At 38.8% G+C, this 27,568-nt stretch overlaps 1 pseudogene; it reads right to left on the reverse strand.

Moving 5' to 3' along the window:
* LOC149251965 (phytochrome pseudogene) overlaps positions 1 to 10,435 on the reverse strand; it is a 37,912-nt pseudogene extending 27,477 nt beyond the window's left edge.
* Between the last annotated feature and the right edge of the window lie 17,133 nt (positions 10,436 to 27,568).

Consider the following 27,568-nt stretch of genomic DNA (forward strand, 5'->3'; position numbering starts at 1 on the left):
ATCACCAGATCCATACATATACAATGATATTATGAGAGTTATCAACCATATCTAGTACATAAAGATAAGTCATTAATCATGTTGTTATCTGAACTCAATACCATTAACCAAACATCAGTTATGCACCCAAAACCCTACAGAATAGTCAAAGGCAGTTAAAACAAATTTTAAGCAGGGATCGCAACTTCACTGGTATAGATCTGCGGATATCTGTACTACCTCCGCACCTGCGCCTTCTGTGGCACTGCGACCACCGCACCTGCGCCTTCCGTGGCGCCTCCGCACTGCGCCTTCTGTGGCGCCTCCGCACTGCGCCTTCTATGGTGCCTCTGCCCTGCGCCTTCTATGGCGCCTCCACACTGCGCCTTCTGTGGCACCTCTGCACTGCGCCTTCTGTGGCGCCTCCGCACTGCTCCTTTTGTGGCGCCTCTGTGGCGTCTCCACACTGCGTCTTCTGTGGCGCCTCCGCACTGCGCCTTCTGTGGCGCCTCCGCACTGCGCCTTTTGTGGCGCCTCTGTGGCGTCTTCGCACTGCACCTTCTGTGGCGCCTCCGCACTGTGCCTTCTGTGGGGCCTCCGCACTGCGCCTTCTGTGGTGCCTCCGCACTGCGCCTTCTGTGGCGCCTTTGTGATGTCTCCGCACTGCGCCTTCTGTGGCGCCTCTCTGGCGTCTCCGCACTGCGCCTTCTGTGGCGCCTCCGCACTGCGCCTTCTGTGGCACCTCCGCACTTCCGCAGCTGCAGCGCTCGAGAGATCACCCTTCACAGATTCGCTTTCAACTTCCCTTTCATAGATCAAACTTTTAAAACAATAACCCAATATTTCAGATCTTAAGATATTTGATTTGCAAGAATGAATTAGCCAAGTGATCTCCTTTGCTTTATATAGGCAAGCTTCTTCCTAAAATCATGGATCAATACCATAGATAACCAATACAAGGTGCCCAAAAACATGGGGCTCAATAATACCAAGGACTAACCACCATGGACCAAAGGTAAGTTCTCCAACATATACACACTTTTGACGAGGTACCATGGTCCAAAACCATAGGTTCAAATACCAAGGACTAACTACCATGGACCAAGGGTAAGTTCTCCAACATGAAAGTGCGTGAACTTTTTCTCTACATGAAATAAACTTTTCTCTGCATAAAAGTGCGTGAACTTTTCTCTACATGAAATAAACTTTTCTCTGCATATAAGTGCGTGAACTTTTCTCTACATAGAATAAGCTTTTCTCTGCATATAAGTGCGTGAACTTTTCTGCACTATAATTTATCATCTGAGATGAGTGGGTTGCCATCAAGTACAACATATGTATCATAAAGCCATACCAGAATCATAATGCCAACAGAAAACAATAACACATGAGATATAAAATACTTATCTATCCGGTGTTTGACACATGAATCCTGTGAAAAGTCCTTTGTATTAATTCTTCATCGAGTCAGCCATACAAGATTTTGTCCAACAACGCTTTATTCCAAAGTAATAAGTTTTACAGAAATTCTAAGAATCCACCACAATACTTCAAATGAAGAAGTATTTATACTAATTTCTAAACTAAAATATCTTGAAAAAATATCAAGATTGGTTTTACAAATATCTCCAACTCTTTACATTAATTGAACTTAAATGAAGAACATTCAAAATTAATGAATCTATTTGGTACTATGTTTATGGATTTATGGTGATGAAGAAGAGAAAGTCGAATTTGGTAGCAACTCTCAATTGATGATGAAGCATCCCAGTCACTAACTGCATCCTTCCTTTGTGCATTCTACCCCAAAAATTCTGCAAACTTAGGGTCCAATGATACGCTTGTATATTTCAATACGAGATAGATATGTAAAAAGTGAAAGAGGTTATTATAGATAAGAATGTTTTTGAGATAAAACTCTCTCAATTTCCCAAAATTCAGCTTTAACTGCTCACAATATTTTTTTCAAAAAGATGTCAAAAACAGGACTTTGCACAAACTGAAAAATAGGTTGTGAAGACATGAACTTATCTCCCTTTTGGTAATACCTGTGTAAAAAGTGATATAGGTTTTTGTAGATTAGCCTGTTAGGAACAAAAAAATCCTCCATTTTCTTGAAATACTTCTTGGATTTTCCACAATAGTTTCTGCAAAACTATGACTTAAACAGGAAATTTCTGAAGAATGTACCATTTCTGCTCTGATTTCATCTTTTAACCTTAAATTCCTTTCAACTGTTTTTCACTTTTACTTTGGATAAAATTCATTGTAGCTAGTGGAAGTGTTTTCATCTTTGTTTAACCCTTAATTTCTTCATGCTTACTTTTACTTTTTACTTTTACGGCTCTGTTTTTCATCTATCTTCACTTTGACATGAATTTGTATGCTCTGTTTTGTAATTGTCTTCCCTGTTGTTTGTCTTCATGCTAGGTGATTTACTTGAATTGGTATTCAATCTGATACTCTTTGACCCTGATACACTTTGACTGTTCTTTACTGTGTCCTTTTACCTTCACTGTATATTTAGGTTTTTACTCTCTATTTCAACAGTAAATCATTTAATTTCATGTTTCCTCTGCTTATATTTTAACTGTATGTTTTATTTTCCATCTCTATTTGAATAGATTTGATAACAATCTTGGAGTAAACAGGTCTTATGACTAGTATTAAGATTGTTTATCCAAGGTTGTGGTCTTCTGTTCACCTGTAAAACAAAACAAACTGTTAAGAAAGCATTGGTTTTCATGGGAGGTTGAAAAGGTTACATTTGAGCTTGAAAGGTCTGTGAAGTGAGTCCAGAATTCTTTTAGGGAGGTAAGCCATGCTCGAATTGTTTAACAGAGGATTAAGGTGGCGCAGATGGGTTTCATAGGGTTTTACTACACAATTAGGTGAAAACGAGCAAAACTGGGGTTTTTGTGTTTAAACGGGTAAAAGATTGATATTGGCGGGTAAGTTTTGAATGAATAGTGGACAGATGGCGTCAAGTTGATGATGTGACATCTTGTCGTTAGCGGGAGGCGGTAATTGGTTTTTATCACACCATTATTGGAGGGGAGGCGGTATTTGGGCTCGAGCTAGCGATTCCATAGAATGAATGACGCGTGGCGGAGGCACTGTTCACAAAACCACTCCGCGATCGCACGCTAACGTTCGGTCGTGGAGGGTCCTGCGATATGCATGACAGTTGTCAGATCTGGAAGGCATGATCGGATGGTTATCAGGGATGAAAAGTGAAGGGAGTTTAATGAGGGCGGGCCCAATGCAATTAACGATTATTTAATCGTATAGGGAGCAACATGATTGGTTGGGAAGGCTATTAATTAACTGTGAGGGTTAATTAATCCTGTTTTAATGTAGCAGGGGGGTCGGGGTTCTTAATGCATTACTGATTAACTTATTAATCCCTTTTTAAAACATATATTTTAATCGGGGGCGGGATATATAATATTTCGGGGTTTTTACATAGTTAAAGTAATACGGGAATGGGTAGAGTTTTATAAGGGATTTATATATTAATCAGTTAGCAGTTAATATGACATTGAATGGGAAAAGTGCTAAGTGTATAAAATTTTCATGTGTACATTAAAACTTAGGCTAAGTGAATAATGAGGGTCTTTATGTAAAATATATTAATTTCCCTAGGTAAAATAGGATTTTACTTAGGAAAAACTTATCAAGGGAATGTATGACTTATAAAGGGGTGTGATTATTGATGAATGAGCTTAAGTACTTAAGGCATTATAAATTATTGGGCCGAGGGTCCGGTCCCTCCAGAAGTTAGAGAAATGCTCTGAGCCCCTCTAATTTGATAGATACCTTGGTACTTAGGGGAAATTAGTGAAAATTTAGGGAAAATGAATAGGGGAGTTAATTGTTCTGACTTTGCTTGCTTGATATGTCTTTCATGTACTACATGCCTTTGCCTTGTGATGAAAATAAAATATTTACACATTCACACTTATCGTTCATCACATGTTATTCTGCAACTAACATCTACCTACCCTACCTACTTTAACCTAGCAATTTTACTTCTTTATTAGGGTGCACTTAGACTGGCAAACTCTCATGAAACTTTCTTTTCTTTTACATGGTAATGCCTATCTAAGTCTACACTTATTACATCCAAGGGCTCATATTAAACTGTTGAGCTCATTTTTTCACTCTACCTATCTACTTATTTGCCAAGATTACACTGTTTGGTCAGATATTTATTCTCTATTTCTACAACATGAAATTGAAATGTGAACTAGCCAAGCTTAAACTATTTGACTACTCATGAATTGTGGCATAGGTGACAAACTGCACACAATTTTTATTATACAAAAGTAAAAAAGTAGTGGCATTTAGACTTGCACACTTTCCTGGTCTTTTCTTTTTGTTGGCGTTCATTTTCTTTCATTTTTTGACCTCTTATTATTTTTTTTACCCTTTTATTATTTTTCTAGGGTATACCCTCTTTACATTTTTTTATTTTTTATTTTTCATAAATATGGAAAACCTTTGCAGCAATTAAAGGTATGAACATATTTCATAACTAGATCAAGTCAATCATGATATATGACACCTATTGGTATAGGGGCATAACACGGGTGAGACTTCATTCTGCGTTTTGCAGGTTGATACTAAAAGGGCCAATAGTGTAGTGATTTGTTTGGTAAACTTAACTCTATACCTGGGTCAGGACCCACTAAGCCAACAAATGGTTTAGTTGCCAAGACCGAGATTTGCATAAAGAGATGTGTGATGTCACATCAGTGGAATCCAACAAAGAAACAAATTGAGGAGTGGTTGGATAGAAAGATCCACGAATTCGTGGCGCAAGAAAACAAAAATTTGCGATTGATGAAAGAACAGTGGTTGGACAGGTATCTATACAAAGAGGTACACAAAAATTTGTGTTGTTCCTTCCCGATAAAGCTATACAAGTGGATCGCTAAATTGGCAGATGGCTAGGGAAGGTGGAGGCTTGACGGTCCAATACTGTGGACCACGGAGTTAGTGCAGAGATTGGAAGCCTCTGAAGATAAGATCACGTGCACTGTCAATCACTAGCTTGATCATGTCATAAGAGGATTTGTGACAGAATTCGTGGTCGATACGTCAATCAGCTACAACGAAGCAGAAAAATTCTTCTTCAAGGGACTGTGAGGTAAGTATTTAAGATCTTTGAATACTTGGATTAAAATGATCTTGTGTGAAAAGCGGGTTATGCAATTACCTAGATGTTTGGAGCTATGCAAAGTGGAAAGTTATTCAGGGACAGAAGGAGAATAGTTCCTGAATATAGCCCACTAATTGAGCCTCCTCTGAGTGACAACGAAGGAGCAACACAGGCTTCACCGCAGAGTGTTACCTAGTTAATAAGGCAAGGGTTCCCGCAAATACCCAATCCTCCCACACCACCTCCATCTTCACCTCCACAGCATACACCTTCGCCCACACCACCACCACCTCCAATACTGTTCAATATGGAAAATGTAGTGAAGTTGCCCATTTTCAAGGGCCTGGGAAATGAGTACCTGGACTAGTTTTGGTTTGTTGCAAAGGCCGTGTGGACAACCCAGAATATTACAGATGATCAGATGAAGAAAGCAACAATGGTTACTACTTTACAGGATCACACGCTAACGTGGTACATTAACTACTACATTGATAACCCAATGTCTGCATTGGCAAACATTCAGACTGTATTGAATAAGGAATTCAGTAGGCCTAAGTCTAAAGCGCAATCTATCGTTGGATTCAAGGAAATCATGATGAAGCCTGGTGAAACACCCTAGGAGCTAGATTAGAGATTGAAGTGCAAGATCCGTGAAGCTAACATGAATCTTACGGATGGACAACACCGCGAATGGTTTGTAGCTTCGCTCTTGCCTCACCTAAGGGTTGCTTTATCATAGCAAAATATTGGGACCTGGGCAAAAGCCCTGGAAATTGCGATGATATTTCACGAGACACCGATTCAAGATGCTGCTTTGGGATTTCATCAAATTCATGCGGAGTTGCAGAGCTTTGCCTAGAGTTCCAAAGTCTAAATAAGGATAGAGTGGCTCAGCCAGAGGTATGCGAAGAAGTTTGGTGTTTGCATTGTATGAGTCAGGGGAATCATAAAGATCATTGCCCCGTCTTCATGAATTATGTTGCAGGAGGAGGAACGATGCCTCTGAGGCTGGAAGCTCAAGTCGGACCAAGTACAGGGCCCGCAATGTGGTGTGCTATCTGTTAGGTAGCTGGAAAACATGTAACAAACAATTGTCACTTGCTACAGAAATTTGTACAAACACCGCAATAACTCTTTTGCAACTTCTGCAAATCAGTGGGCCACAATGAGTGGAACTACTGTAGCTATGAGTTGATGATGGAAATAATGCCCACGTATCTAATGCAAACAGAGACTCGGCCTCCGGATCAAAGCATTGGGGGAGCGCAGTGGATATCAAGGTTGTGGATGAGGCCGAGGCGGAGGAGGACCTGCGAGAGGTTGGGGACAAATTATTTGCTATAATTGTGGAGTGCCAGTACACTATGCATGAGAGTGTATGAACCTGACGTGCCTATCATGCCGATACTATACTCAGTTTGACCACGTGACAAAAGACTGCCTTATATTAATAGCTAAGATGTGGGAAAAGGGGACACAACCTCAACAACCTACCCAGAACCTGCATATGGTGAGGGTTGAACCCTGCGAAGAAGATCCTAAAGTGTATATTGTGATGCGGAGTGGGATGACGACTGGAGAGGATAAAGGAAAGAAGCATGAATAAAGTGACTGGGTCTGCAAAGCTCCAGAAAAGGAGGTTGGATTTGATTTGGAGTGCATGAAAGAAACTTTCATGGAGGCGAAGAAAAGCTTCACTGAGGTCACTACCTCAGGAAGTCAGGATAAGCTATCTAAAGTAGTGGACCCCTGAAGTTGCTTCACAATAGCAAGGCCATGAAAGGATTACAAGAGTTGATAAATAAGTGTGCCAAAAAAGAAAATTCTCTTAAAGGACCTTGCGTACTCAGAAAAATTGGTAAGCATAAGGCAAGAATAGGGAGCGAGATGAGGCTCACTATGCAAATAGGAGAGTATGATTCAATTGAGGATGGCAAATCAACAGAAGGTTATCTCCATGGGAAGATTGTAGGGAGTGACAGTAGATATTAAAGGCGCGAACGCGTTGGCTGATTTCGAAGTGATAGAGATTGTCGATGGCAACAATCCTCACCCCACGCTCCTTGGGGTCAATTGGGATATTGACATGAATGGGGTGATCAATTTGAATAAGTGGGACGATGTCATTTGAGAGGAATTCACTCTGTGTAGTAGTACCTTTGGACCCTGCAGAAGGACCGCGCTATACTGAACGGTCCGCGATTACAAAAGTGACAATGATTTGGACCAGATCTATAAAATAACAATGTGAGACCAAGATTGGGTGAATCTGACAACAGATGGACGCATTGCATGGGACCTCGAAATTTCATTTACATCATATTCAGATGAGGAGTTGGAACACTGGTAGAATAGGTTGCATGAAGTATCTACGTTGTGTTGTAACCTAATGACTAAATCGATGCACTGCATATCATCGCAGGTGAGATTGACTTATTATGATGGTCTAATGGATGTAGATAAATTTTTGGATGCATTTGAGAGGGAAGTGCCTGAGAAGCATCACTTCCAGGAATTGGATTTCGCGCTGCATGCTATACCAACAAGATGGTGGGGTATGCGTAAAGATAGTTTTAACAGATGGTGTGCATACAAAAAAATGATGTGGTTGCAGTTTGGTCACCCAAAAGTGTGACTGATAGAGAAATATGATGGGAGGAGTGATCTACGTGAACACTTGGAAAAATGGACTGATGCTTATGGAGCAAAGCTACAACTGGAGTGGTTGCATTTGTTCTGTCACACTTTGGATGCAATACTAATGAATTGGTACTTGGAAACAGAGCTCCTCCATGGCACTGACGAGTGGGACATTTTGAGACAGGGATTCTTGATGACATTCAGCTTTGAGGATGTATTTGAGTGCATTGATGAAGTGTTGTAGGAGGTCAAGGCAATGATCTTTTGAATACTGCAGGATCCCTTGGATTTGAGTCAACCAGATTGGAACACACAGCTGCACCATGTGCTAGAGTGATACAATGTGACTGCTGAAGAAGAAGACGAGGACCCAAGGAACATTAATATTCCAGAGGCATAATGTCACCACGAAGTGGAGGGACGGTAGATAGAGAATCCAGATATCACCGTTCCACTGAAAACTAGACAAGTAAACATTGGAACAAAGGCAGAGCCGAAGTTTGCAAAGATAGGGGACTACTGGGATAATGCTACGTTGGATAAGGTCACTGAGTTACTTCGTGAATATCAGGATTTGTTCCCCCAAAAATTTTCAAACTTAAAAGGAATCATAGACGATTTAGGAGTGATGAAAATAACGTTGAAACGAGACACGAATCCTGTTAAGCAGAGGCCATATCGCCTTAATCCTAAGTACAAGGAAAAGGTTCGCTTGGAGCTAGACAATATGTTGGCAACAGGTATTATTGAACCATTGGAGGAATATGATTGGGTGAGTCCAATGGTAGTTCAGGAAAAGAATCATAAGGATGAGATAAGGATTTGTGTAGATCTCAAGAAGCTAAACGATTCTTACTTTCATGATCCCTTTCCAACTCTGTTCACAGATGAGGTATTGGATAATGTTGGCAGAAAGGAATCATATTCATTCATGGATGGGTTCTCTGGATACCATCAGATAATGATAGTGCCTGAAGACAGAAGTAAGACTACCTTCGCGACTAAGTGGGGATGCTTTCAGTATATGGTAATGCCTTCTGGACTTAAGAATGTGCCAACAATCTTCTCACGCATAGTCATTGCAACATTCAAAGAGTTCATTCCCAAGTTTCTGGAGGTATATTTTGATGATTGGACAATGTTTAGACTAGTAAAGTGCCATGTCGCTAGTTTGTGCTTGATGTTGGATACATGCCAAAGGTATCAGATCGTGTTGAACTTGAATAAATGTTTATTCCACGTCCCTTTGGAATCTTGCTAGGTCATGTGGTATGCAGACAAGGCTTAATCATGGACCCTGCTAAGATTATGGTTATAATTAATTTGGAGGTGCCAAGGAGTGTTAAACAGTTGCGCACAATGCTAGGTCATACTGGATCGAAAGTTCATCAAGAGTTATGCTCAGATTACCATGCCGATGGAAAATCTATTGAAGAAGGACACTACATTCTGTTGGAATGAAGAATGTTAGGGGAGTCTGGATGTATTAAAGAATAAAATGGTTACCGCGTCGATCATAGTCTTCCTGGATTGGAAGAACGAATTTCATGTGCATGTGGATTCATCGTGTATTGCACTAGGAGTAGTGCTGAAATAGGCCGATGAAGGAGAATTGGATCACTCGATAGCGCTTGCAAGCAGGAAATTGTCTAAGGCTAAAAAAAATTACTCTACAATAAAGTGGGAAAGGTTGGCTATGATGTACGCGCTCCAGAAGTTTAGGCATTACTTGCTAGGCAGACACTTTAAGATGTATACAGACCATTCTGCATTGAAGTACCTAGTCAACAAGCCTGTGTTGGGGGGAAATATGCAGCTGGCTAACGTTGTTTCAAGAGTATGATTTCAAAGTAATTGTGAAGCCAGGGCGATTTAATGGAGGGCCAGATCATTTATCGTGCATTGAAATAGGAGAGGATCCTACCAATTTAGAGGAGGGCTGCTTGATGCGCAACTCTTTGCAGTGTGTGTAGCAAACAATCATTTTGCAGACAATATCCACTTCCTGACTACGAGAATGGCTCTAGAAGGACACACTAGTCAATAGAAGAAGGAATTTGTGGTGTGTGCGGAAGATTTTTCTGTTATTGCATGTCACTTATATAAAATGGGATCAAACGAGATACTACGACAGTATCTGCCTGATTTTGAACGAAGCAGTATCCTACTGAAGCTCATGGAGGGCTTGCGGGAGGCCATTCTTCAAGAAAAGAAACAACGCAAAAGATTTTACGCGCTGGGTTGTGGTGGCCAACATTGCATAAAGATTCCAAAGCATATTGTAGGGTGTGCGATGCATGCCAAATAACTGGTAGGCCATCAAGGAGGGATGAGCTTCCTTTGAATTCGCAGGTATCATTATAGCCATTTGAGAAGTGGGCGATTGATTTTGTAGGACCGATTCAACCTTTGGGAAAGAAGACGGGTGTGTGTATATCATCACTGCAACTGGGTACTTGACCAAATGGGCAGAGGCACAACCTGTAAAGGACCGTGCAGGGGAAACCACAACGAAATTTCTGTTTGAGTAAATGTTGACCAGGTTTGGTTGCTCGAATGTTTTAATGAGCGATCGGGGTATGCACTTCCTTAATGAAACAATCAACGTGCTGATAGAGGAGTTCCAAGTTTATCATCAACAGAGTACGCCATATCACCCTCAGGCCAATCGGATGGTTGAAGCGTTTAATAAGATATTGGAGGACAGGATGAGAAAGGTTTGCAATGCACAGAGGAATGATTGGGATGTGAGCATATCAGCTGTGTTATGGGCCTATAGAACTACTTGTAAGAAGCTTACTGGTCATACACCATTTAGATTGGTCTATGGCATAGAGGTTGTGATGCCTATGAAGTATATCATGCCTAGTCTACACATAGTGATGTTCACAGGGATGGTAAACTACAGAGCCTTAGAAGAGTGGCTCACACAGTTGTCAGAGCTCGAGGAAGATAGATTATTGGCTAGATTCCATCAAATAGTTCAGAAGGAACGCGAAAAGGCATGGCACGATCAACACATCAAACTGTGCACCTTCAAGGTAAACAATTTAGTTTTATTGTATGACAGTAAGTTTGATAAATTTCCAGGAAAATTCCAAATGCACTGGCTCGGTCTATACGTTATCAAAGATATTATTGATGGTGGAGCAGTTCATCTTGTGAAATTGAATGGAGATCCATTTCTGGGGAAGGTAAATAGAAGCTGATTGAAGCCATACATTGGGGATCCAATCCAATGACTACATGATGGTAGCACAGTCTTAACACTCCAAGCAGCTGCAAGGAAGTGGGGGACTATAAAATACATTGCCCAGGTTATAGAGCTGCATGATAAGAGGACTACGCTAAACAAGAGGATGTCAAAGTACAAGAAGAAGCGTGAAGGGAGTTGTGCCATAGGGGTGGAGACCATGCAATGTAGCCAAAAAGTGACCATTATCGTCACTGTTCATGATTTAACTACCAAAAGATGGTTAGGAGGAGGGGGCACCAACATTTAAAGAATTTAAAGCTCAAATCAAGAGTGAAATCTTTGGAAATCTTCCGCCAATATCACATTTATGGACGAATTTTAGGGGGAATGGTCAAATTTGAATTCGAATTCGCCTATAAATTATAGGTGGCCATCCAGTAAGAAACACTTTGTGTTATGAGAATTTCTGAGTTGTGCTGTCTATTGTGCATGAACTGTGAGTTCTTTGAGGATTCTCTTGCAAACCCCGTGTTCGCTCAATATTCCGAGTCAGAGAGAAAGATTATCTGGGACATCATGTTAGGACCAATTTCCATAGAAACTGCAAGCGCTGGAGAGACAGTTGCCTCTGAGGGAGTTGCCCCTGAAGTTGTGAGTATGGAGGTTCCAGAAACGGTGCCTATGGTGCCAAGGTTGCCTAGGCCGAAGCCTACACCGACGAGAGAGGTTCCCAAGCCGAAGAAGGATAAGCAGAGGAAGCTGATGCCAATGCACGAGTCAACAAGGAAACATGTAGCTACACAGGCTGAGTGGAAAGAAAAGCCTAGTGAAAAACAAAAGGGGAAAGTGGTAGATCTTAAGGCTGAGGAGGGTATGGAGGAAATAGATATTGAGGGGGTAGACCCTATTTTTAAGTTGTTGGAGTATATCCCTCCACGCCAGGGCAAAGTAAAAGTACCAAGGGACCCAGATGAGGGAAAATTCCTCCTTAACACACCCTTGTTACTGGAAAACCTATGCTTTGAAGGTCTGCACTTGGTGTGGATCCCACATTTGAAGCTTGAAGATTGGGATTTGGCAAACCTCGAGATGTTCCCCCACCTGGCGACAGACACCTTCATGAGGAGGGTGTTCTACAAGGAGTCTAGTGTCACCATGCTGGAGCTGGTGGAATGGATTCATGGAGTTAACAAGTCGGGGTTGCTGAACCTGCTATGGGTGCCTCACTACCACCGCACTCTGATAAACCTAACTTTCATCAAGCAGTTTTTATGCCTGGTGCACGACGGGTGCCTGTGGATGAGTGAGTCAATCCCCATAACTGATATGTTGATCCATCATATCAAATTATTACCTCATTCAGGACTGAATCTGGTCAAGGTGTTTGGCAGAAAAATGAGCGAGCGTGACCTCACTGAGAAGATGAATGACGAGTTCAAACCTGTCAAGAAGCCGCGCAGGTATTCCATTACCAGCATTAGTGACCTCGCGTGAAGGTTGCAACTCAAATTTGGCTTGCAAAGTCATGAGGAAGTGCCGTGTGGACGAGGTGCTAGCACCGATAGTTTCTTTAGCAGCTAAGTGCACAGAGGGCGTATAGTTCACCTGGGCACGCTACCTGTGTAGCGAGTTCCTCGCGAACTGCAGAGAGGCACAGGACAAAAGTAAGACTTTTCATTATTCATGGCTATTACTCTCGATTGTGATAGTCACGTGGGAGTTGCTGGAGGATAGCCAGTTCCCTCTGATCGAGACAAATTTACCAGAAGTATCCAAGTTTGCATCTCTATGGGCTAGAAAGGATGTTGTGCAAGTTAGAGAAAGAAAAGTATTTTGGGTACTGATGGAGGCGATAATCCGCGCAACATCAACCAAAAGTCGTGGTTTTCGCCAACTGTGTATAAGCATCTACCTAGGTACGTGGAGTTCAAAGCAGACTTCCATCATGTTTATGTCCGAGTGCAAAAGGATCTGGATCAGAAGTGGTTCGACTTACCCTACTTGGCTTTGGATGAAACTATTATAGAGGTCCTCAAGCGTTGGCCAGCAGATTAGCATGTTGCATCTGATGAGGCCGCTGGGACTAGCAAGTCTATGGAGAAGAAGAAAAAAGAAGCAGTGAGACAGAAGGTTCAACTGTTGGCTGAGAATAGGAAGAAAGGGGTCGAGGAGAAGGCCTTAGTAGAAATGGAGTGCACCACAAAAGAACAGGTAGAGAAGGAAGAGCGCAACTCCAAAAGGAGTCAGAAGTCTCCTTCACCCCAAATGGAGGAGGAAGAGCAGTCAGACCAGGGCGACAGAGATCAGTAGGAGAGTACTTCCTTACGAGCGAAGCAATATAGGGAGCATGAAAAGGAAGGACCATGCAAAGGATGAAAGCCACCAAGTTGTCACTAGATCCAACTACCTTGACAGAGGGCGACTTGGATGATATTGGCGATAAGGTGCAGGATACAATAGCAGAACTGTTGTAGAAGTTTGAGTAGTAGCAGAAGCAAGCACTGGTCACCATACAGATGGTTCGGCATGAGCTATAGATCCAAACAACTAGACTCCAGGCAGGTGCAGGACAAAGTAGTGTTGCATCAACCAGTTTGGCCCTGGGGACCACTCTAGCAGCGAAGATGGTTTGGTCAATGGATCTCCGTAATTTGTGTTGCCTGATGGAGCTTTGAACACGGAGACGGCCACTGACAAGGCTATTGTTAGCACTTTGAAGAATGTGGGCCTCAACTTGGCTGCGCTCCTCAGTGAGTTCCTTCACACACTACAAGTAGGTGTGATCGCAGAGATTAAGGCCTGGGAGCAGCGTGTGCTGAGCATGATTAGCGAGTACAGGGTAAAAAATGAAAAAAATTTGATGGAGAAAACAACCGTGATGGATGCATAGAAGAAAGTCCAGGCGTAAAATGAACAAATTTCATCTGTGGTGATCGAGGCATGCAGGATAGTCCCTGAACTGCATATCCCAGAGGAAGCATTGATGGATGTGAAGATAAGGAAGTTGGCTACATGTGTGTGCAACATGAATATGGAAGTGGTCGAGGTTCAGCTTGAACTGAACCTAAAGATAATAGAGCTTGAGTTGAATCCACAGCCTTCAACTCCACCAAAGGTCAAAGAACATCGTGAAGTAGCTATAAAGGATAGAGTCACAACAGTGGATGCTGCGGCGGTAGATTGCACCATGCTCTTTGAGCAGTCCATGGAGGTAGTCACAACACTGCAAGAAGATCCTAACCTAAAAAGGTTAAACATAGAAGATCGTGAATTGCAGTAGTAATATGATGAAGCAAGAGCGATGATGCGCATGGTCGCTATATCACAGCGATTGTACAAGCTGCATGTAGCAAAACAGTTGCTCGAAAAGGTGGAGGTAGCGCAAAGGAAAGAGGCAATCCCCAAGGCTAGATTGGGGCCTTAGTTGGATGAGGCCTATGTTATCTCTACCACCATTGAGGAAAAGTTGGCAAGCCTGTAGAGAACGCAAAAAAATATCAAGGAAGACATCCCAATACCAGCAACAGAGCAGCTAATGGAACAGATCAAATAGGAAGCCACCTAGAGCGCACTTGAGGTAGCAGTGGTACAAGTCGAGCTAGGAGGTCTCTGCAGTAAGATCTCTGCGCCAATAGAGTGACTCGGGGGTGAGTCACAATATTTGTGTTGTGGGCCTGTTGGGATTAGGTCCCTTATTGTGAATTTTGGGGCAAAATCCCAAATTTTGGGGCAAAAAGCCCAACTTTTGTTGTAAATAATGTAAAGTATCCATAAGATGTGGTCACAGAGCATGTAGATAGTAAAGTATCATAAAGGGTTTTACCCTTCCTTTATGTAAGTTGTGATGGCTTGTATAGACCTTCCCATGCTCTGCAGACCATGGGATTGTATAAAAAGGAGATTCTTAGAGAGTCTAAGGCATAATGATAGATAATGATGAAGATGAATGTAATGGGTTAGTAGAGGAAGGAGAAAATAAGTCTTAGAGTAGAAGAGAGGCTCTGCAGCTATGTGCATAGAGGCCTAGAGTAGAGTTCGCAACTGAGTGCGTGGACCCCTGCAACTGTGTGCGCAGGGAAGTCTTGAGTTTGTAAGAAGAACTTAAGCATTAATAAAGAGATTATTCCAGAAATTCTTGTGTTTATCAATTTATTTCTGTTATGAATGGATGCACTATTATGTTATGATGAATGATGGGTTTATGAATTAATACTATATTGATGCGTGATTTTACATTATTTATATTTTCATATGAACATAAGTAATAATAATTTTTACGCGAAGAATATCTTGTTTCCTGTTAAAGTTATTGAACACTTAAGCTAATCTGGGTAAATACGAAGTTAAGAGTAATCAAAGAGGTGCATAAGTGGTTTATTGACCTGTTTAGGGTCTGCGAAGGATAGTCATAGACCTTCACGGAGGTATAGAATCTGATTAAGGGAAGCTATATCGATAAGCCCTAAGGGCTTACCAATCTACGTGAAGGTAGGTTTAGGGCATAAGACGACATCATGCTCATCTCTAGGTGCGGAAACTTGGTTCCATCATCCCCCCATACTGCTTCGGGTGAGAATTCAGTCCATGCTCCATAGTTTGATGCCGAAAGGGCCATTAGTGTAGGGATTTGTTTGGAAAACTTAACTCTGAACCTGGGTTAGGACCCACTAAGCCAACAACTGGTTCAAAACCTAGTTCTGGTTTTTAAAACTATGCATAGATATAGGGATGGATCTCTATGAATTTGGGACAAACCTTTGGATTTGGTTGAAAACAATGAATTTTGAACTTTATGGTTGAATTTAAGTGAAAATTATGATGTAGCCTGGACATTGTGCCATTTTCATAATCGTTTCAAGCATTCTAAATTGCCACTATGTTAGAAAAATTTGTTGAATAACTAGATAAAACTTACACTTATTTTAGTGAACCCACATTTTTTTTTATTGGCTTCGTGTTATCATGATATGCCTATTGCACCCTGACCTACTTGGGAGAGACTATAACCAATGACATTCAAGTTGGAATTTTTTGGCTAATAGGCTATGTGTGGAGAGTATCTTTTCCGAAAAAGAAACCTAGTACATGCACTTAGCCCTCAATGCTAATATGTGTGGTGGCACACCCACAAGCATGAGCACAAGAATAAGTGTGTGCCATTGCTGAGACTTGAACCATGGTGGGGGTCATATGCAATGCCCCACTTAGATTGATCTAGCATTCCACCTTATTTACAAAACCCACTTATGGAATAGAAGGGGTGAAATTATGTGTTTAGGTAACTTCAAGCTCAGTGCAGCCGTGTATAAAGGTAAATTGTGTATAATTATATAATGACTCTTTGATTATAGAAAAATAGTTGACTATGGTAAATATAGAAGAAACACTACCCATAAAAGAATACAAATACATGTCATTTATAAATTTAGCTTGAAGTTACTCAGTAAATGCCACTCTTCATTCATTGGCAAGTAAAACTTAAAACCATTATAGGTAAATTACCATTTGGTAGTCAATTTCAGTAAATTATTCTCAAATAAGTCCCTTACGGTGGATTTTAGGCACTGTAAAAGCTGGGAGATTGTGAATAAGGGGTCGTGGGCCAAGAAAATCCCATACTCACTAAGGTACTACTGTGCTATACAAAAACCCCCCCATTTCAAATTTTTAATCTTAGTCTAAAAGATGCTAAATAAGAAATAGGTTCCCTTTAGGATATAAAAAAAGCAATAATTTTTTTGAGTAAAAATAGATTTTCCATACTTTTCATATAAAAGTTGCTTTATGAGTGTTTGGAACTGCTCATTGCAAATTGCAACTGCTTAAGATCAATGAACATCCATTTGAAAGGTTGCGATGCGACCAAAGTCATCGCAAATTACTCATCACAAAGTTTTAAATTGAAATGATCCATTTATAAACATGCGATGCGATATAACTATCACATTTCGCATATCGACAATCCTAAGGAATAAGTTAGGGCACTTCGTTGAAACTTTGTGATGCGATAAGGCTATCGCATATCACATATCGCCATCCATAGGAAAACATTGAAACCACTCCATTGAAACTTTGCGATGCGATATAACTATCACGATCACATATTTCATATCGCGCTCCCAATAGAAGCAATTAACATATAATATGAATACTCACGATATAATGTTAAATCAATTATAAAGGAAAACATGATTTACGAAGGAAAAACACGATTTTCCAAGTATGAAAGGAACCGACCAACTCTATGTTCCAGCTCATCACTCATCACAATCGCAACAATACAAAGAATTCTTTCGGACATAGTGCTTGTAACTCTTGATTTGTGATATGCTATATCTCTACAAGTATTAAAATAATACAATCTCTAATCGCAAAATCGCAGAGTTATGACACTTGTTCTAAAAGGACCATTGCAAAACTTGTGATGCGATATATATTAATTTGGCATTAAAGTTTCATGTCATGAGGTTACAGTAAAGCATTAAGAGGCAGTTATGGTTACAATCCTTTAAGGATTTCATCCTTTGTGGCTATGTACAATATGAGATCTTTTGCATCTAATGCGAATAACTGCTTTTAATATGTAATTAGTTGTATTGACTGCTCTCAAAGTTTTTTGCCTATCATGCTCCTCTTTCTCATTTTGCAGTGTAAATCCAGAATCACACAGTCAATCAAGATGTCTAAGAATGCTTGAAAGACAAAGGCTCCCCTTACAATGGAAGAAGGACAAGGAAAATTGGTGTTAATCTCAGATACTACCTATCAAGGCCTTGGTAAGATCTCGTGGGAAGGCATATATGCTTTGCTTGAAAGTGAGAATCCAAAGGAGATAGAAGAAGAAGCAAGAGTTGATTGAATTGATGAAATTAAAAACATGCTCAGTGATTTGGCCAGCTCTTTCCTCCATCGAATGCCTGTGCAAAGATTTTACCATATAATGATATGGTAAGATAGGTAATCGAGAGCATTAACATAACGACAGAGCTTTCTTCACAACTAATGGAAGGATGTTCAGATCCTTCAAACCTGAAGACATCAAGAGAATGTATCACTTGCCAGATCCCCAATGACACTACAACAAATCATTCCTGGAAGCTTTCGCCAAGGAGAATCAGATAGAATCAGAACCTATCAAGCAGTGGAGACACTTTCCTAACAAGAACAAACATGAATCATCTGGTATGTATTCCGTGGACTCCTTAGTATCTCCATATTGTTATGCTACTACTATGATGTGTAGACTCTTTGGAAGCCCCGATTCTACTAGATTTTCTATTGAGATGGTTCCATTGATAGAAGCAGCGATAAACTCCTTTGTCATGGATTGGGAAACTATCCTATCGGATAAAATGGCTAGTCAAATACTGGATTATAGAAAGAATAGATTTGTCACTACTCGAGTTATTCCCCCGTTCTATATCAGTGCTTATATAGTTGACACAATTTGTTTTAATTCCGACCTTCCCATCCTAGGTTGGAAATGGACTGTTCAGGATCCAACCCCCATTCATATTTACCATAAATAATTATGGAAGTCTAAATACAAGAATCATTTATACAGGATTTTCCATGGTTTCATTTTACCTGTCCATCAAGCTATCTTTAACAAACCTGATCCTCGGCTGTCTGACGAAGATAGCTTTTATTTAACCTCAATCGGCAGTTGGTTTGGGGAATAGAGGTTCACCTATATTAGGGTTTTGGGCAGCATTATAGATCCTCATGTCCTTCCACTTTACATTCCAGATAAGCTATTAGCCAGGGAAGTATCCTACCAGATAGTGGAAAATGGGATGTCTAGAAATTTTAAAGACTCCAAGAAACAGTTGTGGCCTCCCTTTCCTCTTTGCTACGGCACCTACTCATTGCATCATGTTAAACATGCCAAGAAAGAAGAAGACAAGACAAAGGATATGATTCTAGTTGTTATCCCTAAAAGGAAATATGAACCAAATAAGTTTGCTTTCAATTTCACCACTCAGATGAAAGTTAATAAATTATTGCACGAGAAAGATGAGTTTGATGACTTATTTGCTTCAGCAAAGTTATTCTCAACAGTAAGTCATCTAGAAAAATTCAAATTGGGTGCTAAGAAAATGGGCAAATTCATTGAATACAGGACACAAAGGTTACTGACAGTACCTCTGGATTTATTAAGTACTACACCAATCATTTAGCAAGCAGAGCACAATAGAGAGTAGGTTATAGAAAATATTTCTGGAGAAGTTGAAACAATTGATAAGGCGATTGAACGACTAAACACTGATTTTCACATTGATCCCATATTGATTAAAGAATGGGAGCAATCTAATCAACAGATCAAAAGTCAAAATGATCCTCAAAACATTATCACAACAGTGACTCTTGGAACACAATGGCTCATTATTCCTGATATTGTGATTGAAGAGACACCTAGCAAAGACACAACTAGAAAAGAGATAGAAATAATCCCTGAAAATCCTTCAGGAGAGATTACATTGAACATTGAGGAAATTCCACCCTTGGATGTGTTTTACAGCCCAAAACACAGGGCTGTAGTCAAGAGGCAGAGGAAAAAGAGGAAAATAGACCAAACATCATCCACAACTCCTCAATTTGAATTTATGAATGTCATATGGAAAGATTCAGAGGTCAATCCTTCTGAGGATTTGACTAAGTTGTCTCAATTTGCAGGTGCAAACACAGCTGCTAAAATTGATAGGGCAACTGAAGTGAATCAATTGATCAAAGAAAAGGATCAAAAGATTGATCATCTTGAATAACAATTGGCAGTAGAGCAGCAAAATATTAATCAGCTTGAAGAACAATTGACAATAGAGAAGCAGAAGAATGAGAAGCTTGAAGAACAATTAAATCAGGAAAAGCAGAAAATTGACCAGTAGGCTATGCAAAGACAACAAAAACTGTCTCAAGAGCTCGAGAATCTTAAATTGACACATCAGCAAGAGATTAAATCTAAAGAAGAGAAAATCACACAATTACAACTCTCTATAGAACAATTCAAAGATTATCCCAAGGTTGAGGAGTTTAAGTAGGAAGCCTTAGAGGCAAATAAGGCTTTATCTGAATAGCTGAATCTACTCTGCCAAAGAATATCTCTTATTAACCATTATGCATCACAATGACATCACTGATTGACCAAGAAGTTAATACGAGGCTATAATTTGAAGATGCGGATGATAAAGTAAAAAATTATCTCTCCTGGCAAAGCAGAAAAGATGGAAGAGCTCCTAAATTACCTAAAATTGAAGAGTCTCATAAAGAGATATTGTTTTAAAAATGGGAACACAACTGATAAAAGTAGAAAGACCTACCTCTAGGGCCAGGGCTATAATGAATAATATTGTTGGGCTGGTGAATACAACTTATATGGTGCCAATTTAATTTCTGATTGTTCCCCAGGAAATATTCCAAAGGCAAAAGTTTTAGAGAAGCAATGGAAGTAAGATTTGGACACCAAGGAGGAGCAGCTCAATAGAGTACAAGGTCTTAAATGGGATGCACATTGGTCCTTTGTGGTTAATCCACATATACAACAGATGAATATCAAGTGCCTTGGTGATGCCATTGATTGCATGACGCCCGAGCTCTCAGATGCCATGTACACAGGACAATTACACTCCAGGATGAGTCATCCTCCAGAAATCCAAAACATGCTCTAGATTTGTCAGTTGAAGATACAAGAGAAAAAAAAGATGCGATGAATCTCTTCAAAGGTTATCACAATTCTATTTTTGAAATTCAAATCCCATATTTTGAGGAAGGCAGTTCCAACAACTCTCAGCAATTTTTTTGGACAGTTTGTTTTTAATTTTACTATAAAGACCCTTTCATGTCATTTTAGAAAGGGTCCTCAATTCGTATAAAAATAGAATTGATAAGTTTGCACTTCTACACTTCTTATTTTATTTTTTATAAGACATGGATCGAGGTTCAGACGTGTTGTGAAAGAGCTTCAAAAGACTTGCATCTTAGTATCCTCTTGGAGTTTTCAGAATAAGGAGATTGAACCAGATTGTTACTTGCATAACGAGACTCAAATGCATATGGTACTTCTATAACTATTCTTTTTTTCTTGTTTTATGTAATTAGCATTCCATTGATTTTATATTATCGATATATTCTCATGTTTCAAACAACCCTGTATTATTTCACTTTTGAATGACCTAGAATTGTTATATTGTGCATAGATGTCAATGATAAATATTAGTATGTTATGTGATATGTTTTCACATTAATTTGTTTAGTTTCTTATTCAAAGTAATCATCATTTAAATACATCTTTCTATAGATAAGTGAATAATCTATATTATCATTTGTCTGTTAGGAATCATCAATAATCGCATTATTATGAGATCACTCGGGTTATATAGATATATCTATATATTTTAGAGCTTATAGATTAATCCACCTATCATCTTTTTATACATTTAAAACACCCATTCATCAAACCATACTTTATTGGGACACTGGTCCCATAATATCCAGTCGGAGCCACCATACCAAACGGAAAAGGAGCTACACTAAGGTCCGGACCGAGTGGTTATCCCCCAATTTTGGTGCTACAATTTTAGAGGCATCAACATTTTTGGCGCTAGAAGGAGGGCCTCACTATGAATGGTGAGTAAATCTAAGTCTACATGCCATTCTAAGAGAAAAACTCCCTCACCATCACCTCCAACTTCTCCTTCGCATTCTAAATATCCTATTCCTAAGCGAGAAGTTGAAAATAAAAATACAAAACCCATTGCTGAAAACATAAACAAGCTAGACAGTTCTTCTCCTGAACCTCCTGAAATACAATCTTTGATTCATAATCACCATTGGATTTCAATATCCCAAGAAGAGTCTGAGTTATCCAATGTAGTGTTACTTCCCAATATATTCCATCGCAACCGTTTACTAGGGAAAAGAGTGAAAATCTTGGCATTCCACCAGTTGAATTCCCTCTACCAATTCGTAAAAAGGCTAGAAAGACACCATCAGAATCTAACAGTGAGACTTTGTCCTTATCATCATCCATTCCATCCATAAATTGCAAGGCCATCCATCTATTTCCCAACTTCAGATCATAGTCCAAACAGGTACAGGAGCTTCAACATCCTCTACCCAATCACTTTCAACTGCTTAGTCACCCTCTTCTACTATTTCCTCAAGAATGACACATAATCAACCTCAACCAAGGCCATGGACCAACCCAGGAGTTGTCAGAAGGCCTACACCTTTAACCCAATTTCCAACACATCCAGAAAAATGGCTACCTAAATTTAATCCTGACAATGGTCTGTTAGCAGAAGAACATATAAACAATTTCATGTTATCGATTAACTTGAATGGAGTAATAGAAGTAGATGCTGTTGTTAGACTATTTCCATACACTCTACAAGGAGCAACAGTATCATGGTACTTTTCGTTACTACCAGGTCCTATCAATAGCTGGGATGCTTTCCAAGAGCAATTTCTAACTAAGTTTGGAGACGATAGGTCTACAAAAACTTTGATTAATGACCTCTCCAACCTGAACGATGAATCAAAAGAGCCCATTAAGGACTTCAACTCACGCTTCAATAAGTTGTTGAATAAAATACCTATGACATCCAAGCCTAGTGAGGAGGTCTGAAATGAATGGTACATTTCTGCTCTGCCTTCAAACATAGCCATCTTCGTTGATAGGGTTGCCAAGCCAACATTAGCAGAAAATATGAAGGAAGCAATAGTTGTTGAAAAATGTATCCTTGCTTTGGAAAATAAAAACACTCTAGATGAAAGGAAATCCAAAAAAGTTACCTCTAGAGATGATTCAAAGAAGAAAGCAACCAAGGATCCATATGACATGGAATGTTTACAAAATGTTCTTAAAACTATGTCTAATGAAATGGTTGAAATAAAAAAGCAGGTAGCTGAAACTTTTACGAAAAGACCATTTAGGAATTTTAAAAGAGATCAGCCAACTGATCCTAAACCACCTAAAGCTATATCTAACACATAATCCAACCTGGATGATGAAGAAGAAGAAGATATAGTTTTATCAGCTGAAGAAATGGAAGAAGATGAAATAGTTGAATGTCATGGAATGTGGGACTTTTTCCTACCCAACTCTGATAATGAAACTGAATAGGAAGCTCTGCCAGTAAACACCAGAAGTAAAAGTATAGTAGAGCCTAATCAAGCAAATCATAAGAAGAAAAATTCAAATCCTGTTACTAAAGAGAAAGTTCCTGCAACAAAAGCTCCTGTTGCATCTCCCCACAATCAACCATCTTCATCCAATCCTCCCTCATCATCTAAAATGCTAGTAGTTTCAAATTCCATGGATTATAACATAGTGGAAGATATGAAGAAGACCCGAGCAAATATTTCTCTGCATGAACTTAGCAAGCTCAAGCATCAACAAAAGTTGCTACTTAAAGAATTAAATGCAGTACCTTCTTCTCCTCTTCCAACTAGTGTATTATCAAATGCTGTTAGAGGATCAAGTAAGCCACCATCTGATAAGGTGGATGCTACCGATGCCGTTTTGATTGGGGATAGGTAAAATTCTCATAATCCTCCTTTTCTCTTGACTTATGAGATCTACAATAGAAATTTGCATAATTGATTGATTGATTCAGGGGCTTCATCAAACATAATGCCAACATCAGTTTGCTCCAAGTTAAATATTGAACCCCAGAAGTCCGCAATTCATATTGTCCAATTAGATCGAACTAAGGTTCAAGTTTTAGGAGAAAAATTTTAGTTACTATCAGATTATCTGTTGATCCCAGAGTTGTCCAAATAATTCATATATTAATTGATGACATCCCCGAGTTTTATGGTTTGATCCTTAGTAGAGATTGGTCTGAAAAACTTCATGGTTATATTTCAATTGATTGGTCTAACATGTGGCTTCCCTATAATGGGAAACCAAATCAAATCCGAATTGATCGCGAAAAACATTTGACTCATGCAATAACTGAGTTTGAAGAAGAAAATCAACCTGTAGCCTTCAATAATAACATTCTTAGAAACTATTCGGCTGAATCATTTTTTGGGAATTTCAATGCTTAGCAATCTATTTTTCCTATTAATAGTGTCATATCACAAATCGAAAATGTCTCTCGTACCGATACTTCTAAGTATGTTAGTGTTGCAGATGAACTTGTAGATAAACCTAAATCTAATGACGATGCAAGAGCAAGATGTATTTTAGTCAATCCTGAAGGAGAAAAAATGATGTCATCATGTAGATTAGAATTTGAGTGTACCAACAATACTGCCGAATATGAGGCATTGATTCAAGGTCTCTATAAAGCAATATGACTGAATATCCAATATATGAAAGTATTTGGTGTTTCCGAAATTGTCATTAAACAAGTGAGAAATACTATACATTGTCTTTTGGGGCATTTGAAACATTATCAATCACTTGTTCAAGATCTCATAATTCATTCTCTAGCATTTGACATTTCTTCTATTCCTAGATCACATAATGTAATAGCAGATCTCCTGGCTAATGTTGCTTCTAAACTCCTTCGATCCGAGGATTATAGTCCAGATAGATTCTCTATTGAATTAATTTTTTGGCCATCTGTCCCAGATAATGTCACCAATTGGCATGTGTTCAATCAGGATGAGGATATGTTAAATTTCTTGACATCTGAAGGATCTTTTGATAATCAAATTATCGATGAAAGCGATCATGATCTTCAATTAAAGCAGAGACTCAATGAAAATCCTATTCCTAAATATGTGGTCAAGATAGAAGATCTTTACGATATTAAGGATAGATTCAAAAAGGTCACTAATGCAAAACTTCAAAGTTCAACTTTAAGGTTTGAATTAGTAAATCTTGGTATTGATGCCAAACCAAAAAATGTCAATCTAGGACTTGGACTTTCATTAAATGAAAGATTTGCTTTCATCAATTTATTCAAGAAATACACAAATCTTTTTGCTTGGAATTATGAAGATCTGAAAACTTATGATACCTCTATCATTCAAGACACAATTCCAATGATCTCTGATGAGAAACCTGTACAATAGAAACTAAGGAAAATTCACCCAAATCTTGAAAGTCAAATCAAAGTAGAGTTGAATAAACTCCTTAAAGCCAAAATAATCTTTCCTGTTAGACATTCTAAATGGGTCTCAAATTTAGTACCTGTGAGGAAAAAGAATGGTGATATTAGGATTTGCATAGATTTTAGGAATCTCAACAAAGCATGTTAGAAAGATAATTTCCCATTACCAACAATAGAGCAGAAACTTCAATCAGTAGCTAGCTTAGAGTTAATGTCTTTTCTTGATGGTTTTTCAGGATACAATTAGATCCTGGTACATCCAGATGATAGATTAAAGACTACATTTAGAATCAAATGGGGAACATATGCTTATCAGAAAATTCCTTTTGGTTTGATAAATGTTGGAGCTACTTTCCAACAAGCCATGGATATAGCCTTCAAAGGTTTGATCAATAGGACGGTCGTTGTTTACTTAGACGACATAACTATCTATTCTAAGAAAAAGAGCAATCATCTGCATGATTTAAAGCAAATATTTGAATGTTGCAAAAAATATGGGATTTCCTTAAATCCCAAGAAATCATTCTTTGCTCTTAATGAATGTAAAATTTTAGGGTTTATTGTATCCAAAAATGGCATATACATTGATCCTGACAAGATAAAAGAAATTTCTAATATCCCTTTGCCACATAATAAGAAATCTATGCAATCATTTTTAGGACAGATAAATTTTGTGAAAAGATTTTTTCTTGATTTTTCTCATATTGTTTTACCCTTGCAATCCATGATTAAGAAAAATTCAGTCTTCAAATGGGGACATAATGAAAAAGAGGCTTTTGACTCGATCAAACAAGTGATCATTAATGCTCCTGCATTGAATACTCCGAATTTTTCTAGTCATTTCATTTTGTATACTTTGGGCACTGAAACATCTTATGTTGTTGTTTTAACACAAATCAACGATAAAAAAGTAGAACCACCCATATCTTTCCTTAGTTATAATTTGCAGGGTGCTGAGCTTAATTATTCTGAAGTAGAAAAACAAACCTTCGCTGTGTTTAAGTCTATTAAACATTTTAGACCATTCCTCCTAAAAACACACACTAAAGTAATAGTCCCATTCTCTGTAGTGAGACAATTGCTAGTTCAAAGAGAATTAGGAGAGAAAAGAGCTAATTGGGTAACAACTTTACAAGAATATGACATTGATATTAAAACAACCAAAATTGTTAGAGGACAAGGTTTTTGCAGATTACTCGTAGGAGCTTCCAATATACCAGATCATGAAGATTCAGATAGTACTACACAAGTAAACGAGGTAAGTATCATTGACTCTGAATCTCAATATACTGATCTGATCTTTTATTTAAAAAATGAATATGCTCCCCCTGAATTCAACTACAAAAACAAACATGCCTTAAGGTTAAAAGCCAAAAACTATGAAATCATCGATAATGTTTATTCAAAAGAAACTATGATTATGTTTTTTTAATATGCCTTTAAAAAGCTGAAGCACAAACGGTTTTGCAGGAACTACATGATGGCCTAGCAGGTGGACATTTTGGAGGAGAAACTACAACCTACAAAATACTACATGCTGGATATTATTGGCTGAGTTTCTTCAAAGATGCCCATGACTATGTGAGGAAATGTAAGATTTGCCAAATTGCTAGAGGGAGACAAAGGAAAACAACCTTTCCTTTACAACCAGTTAACATTGAGCAACCATTTGAACAATGGGGGCTTGATATTATAGGAGAGATCATTCCATAGTCTTCCAAGCAACATAGATACATCATCATAGCCACAGACTACTTCACAAAGTGGGCAGAAGCAATTCCACTAAAGGTAGCTAATTTTGATGTGATTATCAAATTTATTGATCAGTTCATCATTACAAGGTTTGGTTTACCTAACGTGCTTATCTTTGAAAATCCATCTTATTTTTCTGGAAATAATATAATTGAATTTGCTCTTAAGAGAGGTTTTAAGTTAAAATACTCTGCAAATTACTATCCTCAAGGAAATGGCTTAGTAGAGTCAACTAACAAAATTCTCATCAAGATTATTAAAAGAACTGTTGATCAAAACCAAAAGAATTGGCATAAATCTTTAATATTTGAATTATGGGCAAATTGTATAACTCAGAAGGCCTCAATAGGTACTTCTCCTTTTAACTTAAGTATAGGAAAAAAGCTATAATTCCACCAAATTCAGCCCTCCCATCTCTAGCCATAGTACAATTCATTGAAGAAACTACTTCTTCCTCTATTCAATCAAGGTTTGATCAAACTCTTAAATTGGATGAGGAAAGAGAAAAGGCCAAAATTACTCATGCTAAACATCAGCAAGTCGTTAAATATTCTTTTGATGCAAGTCCATCCAGCTCAAAAACATTACAGATTGGTGATCTCGTTTGGAAATGGGACAAAGCACATGAAGACAAAGGTAATCATATCAAATTTCAGAAGATGTGGCTTGGACCATTTTAGATCGTTGAAAAGATAGGCTCATCAACGTTTCTACTGCAAGACTTATCAGGAAAGGGAGATTCTCTTCCTATGAGTGGGCTTATCTTAAAGAAAT

This window comes from Pinus tabuliformis, chromosome 7 (assembly GCF_031772625.1).
Source record: "Pinus tabuliformis cultivar Carrire ecotype Pingquan chromosome 7, CPIR1, whole genome shotgun sequence".
Lineage (NCBI taxonomy): Eukaryota > Viridiplantae > Streptophyta > Pinopsida > Pinales > Pinaceae > Pinus > Pinus tabuliformis.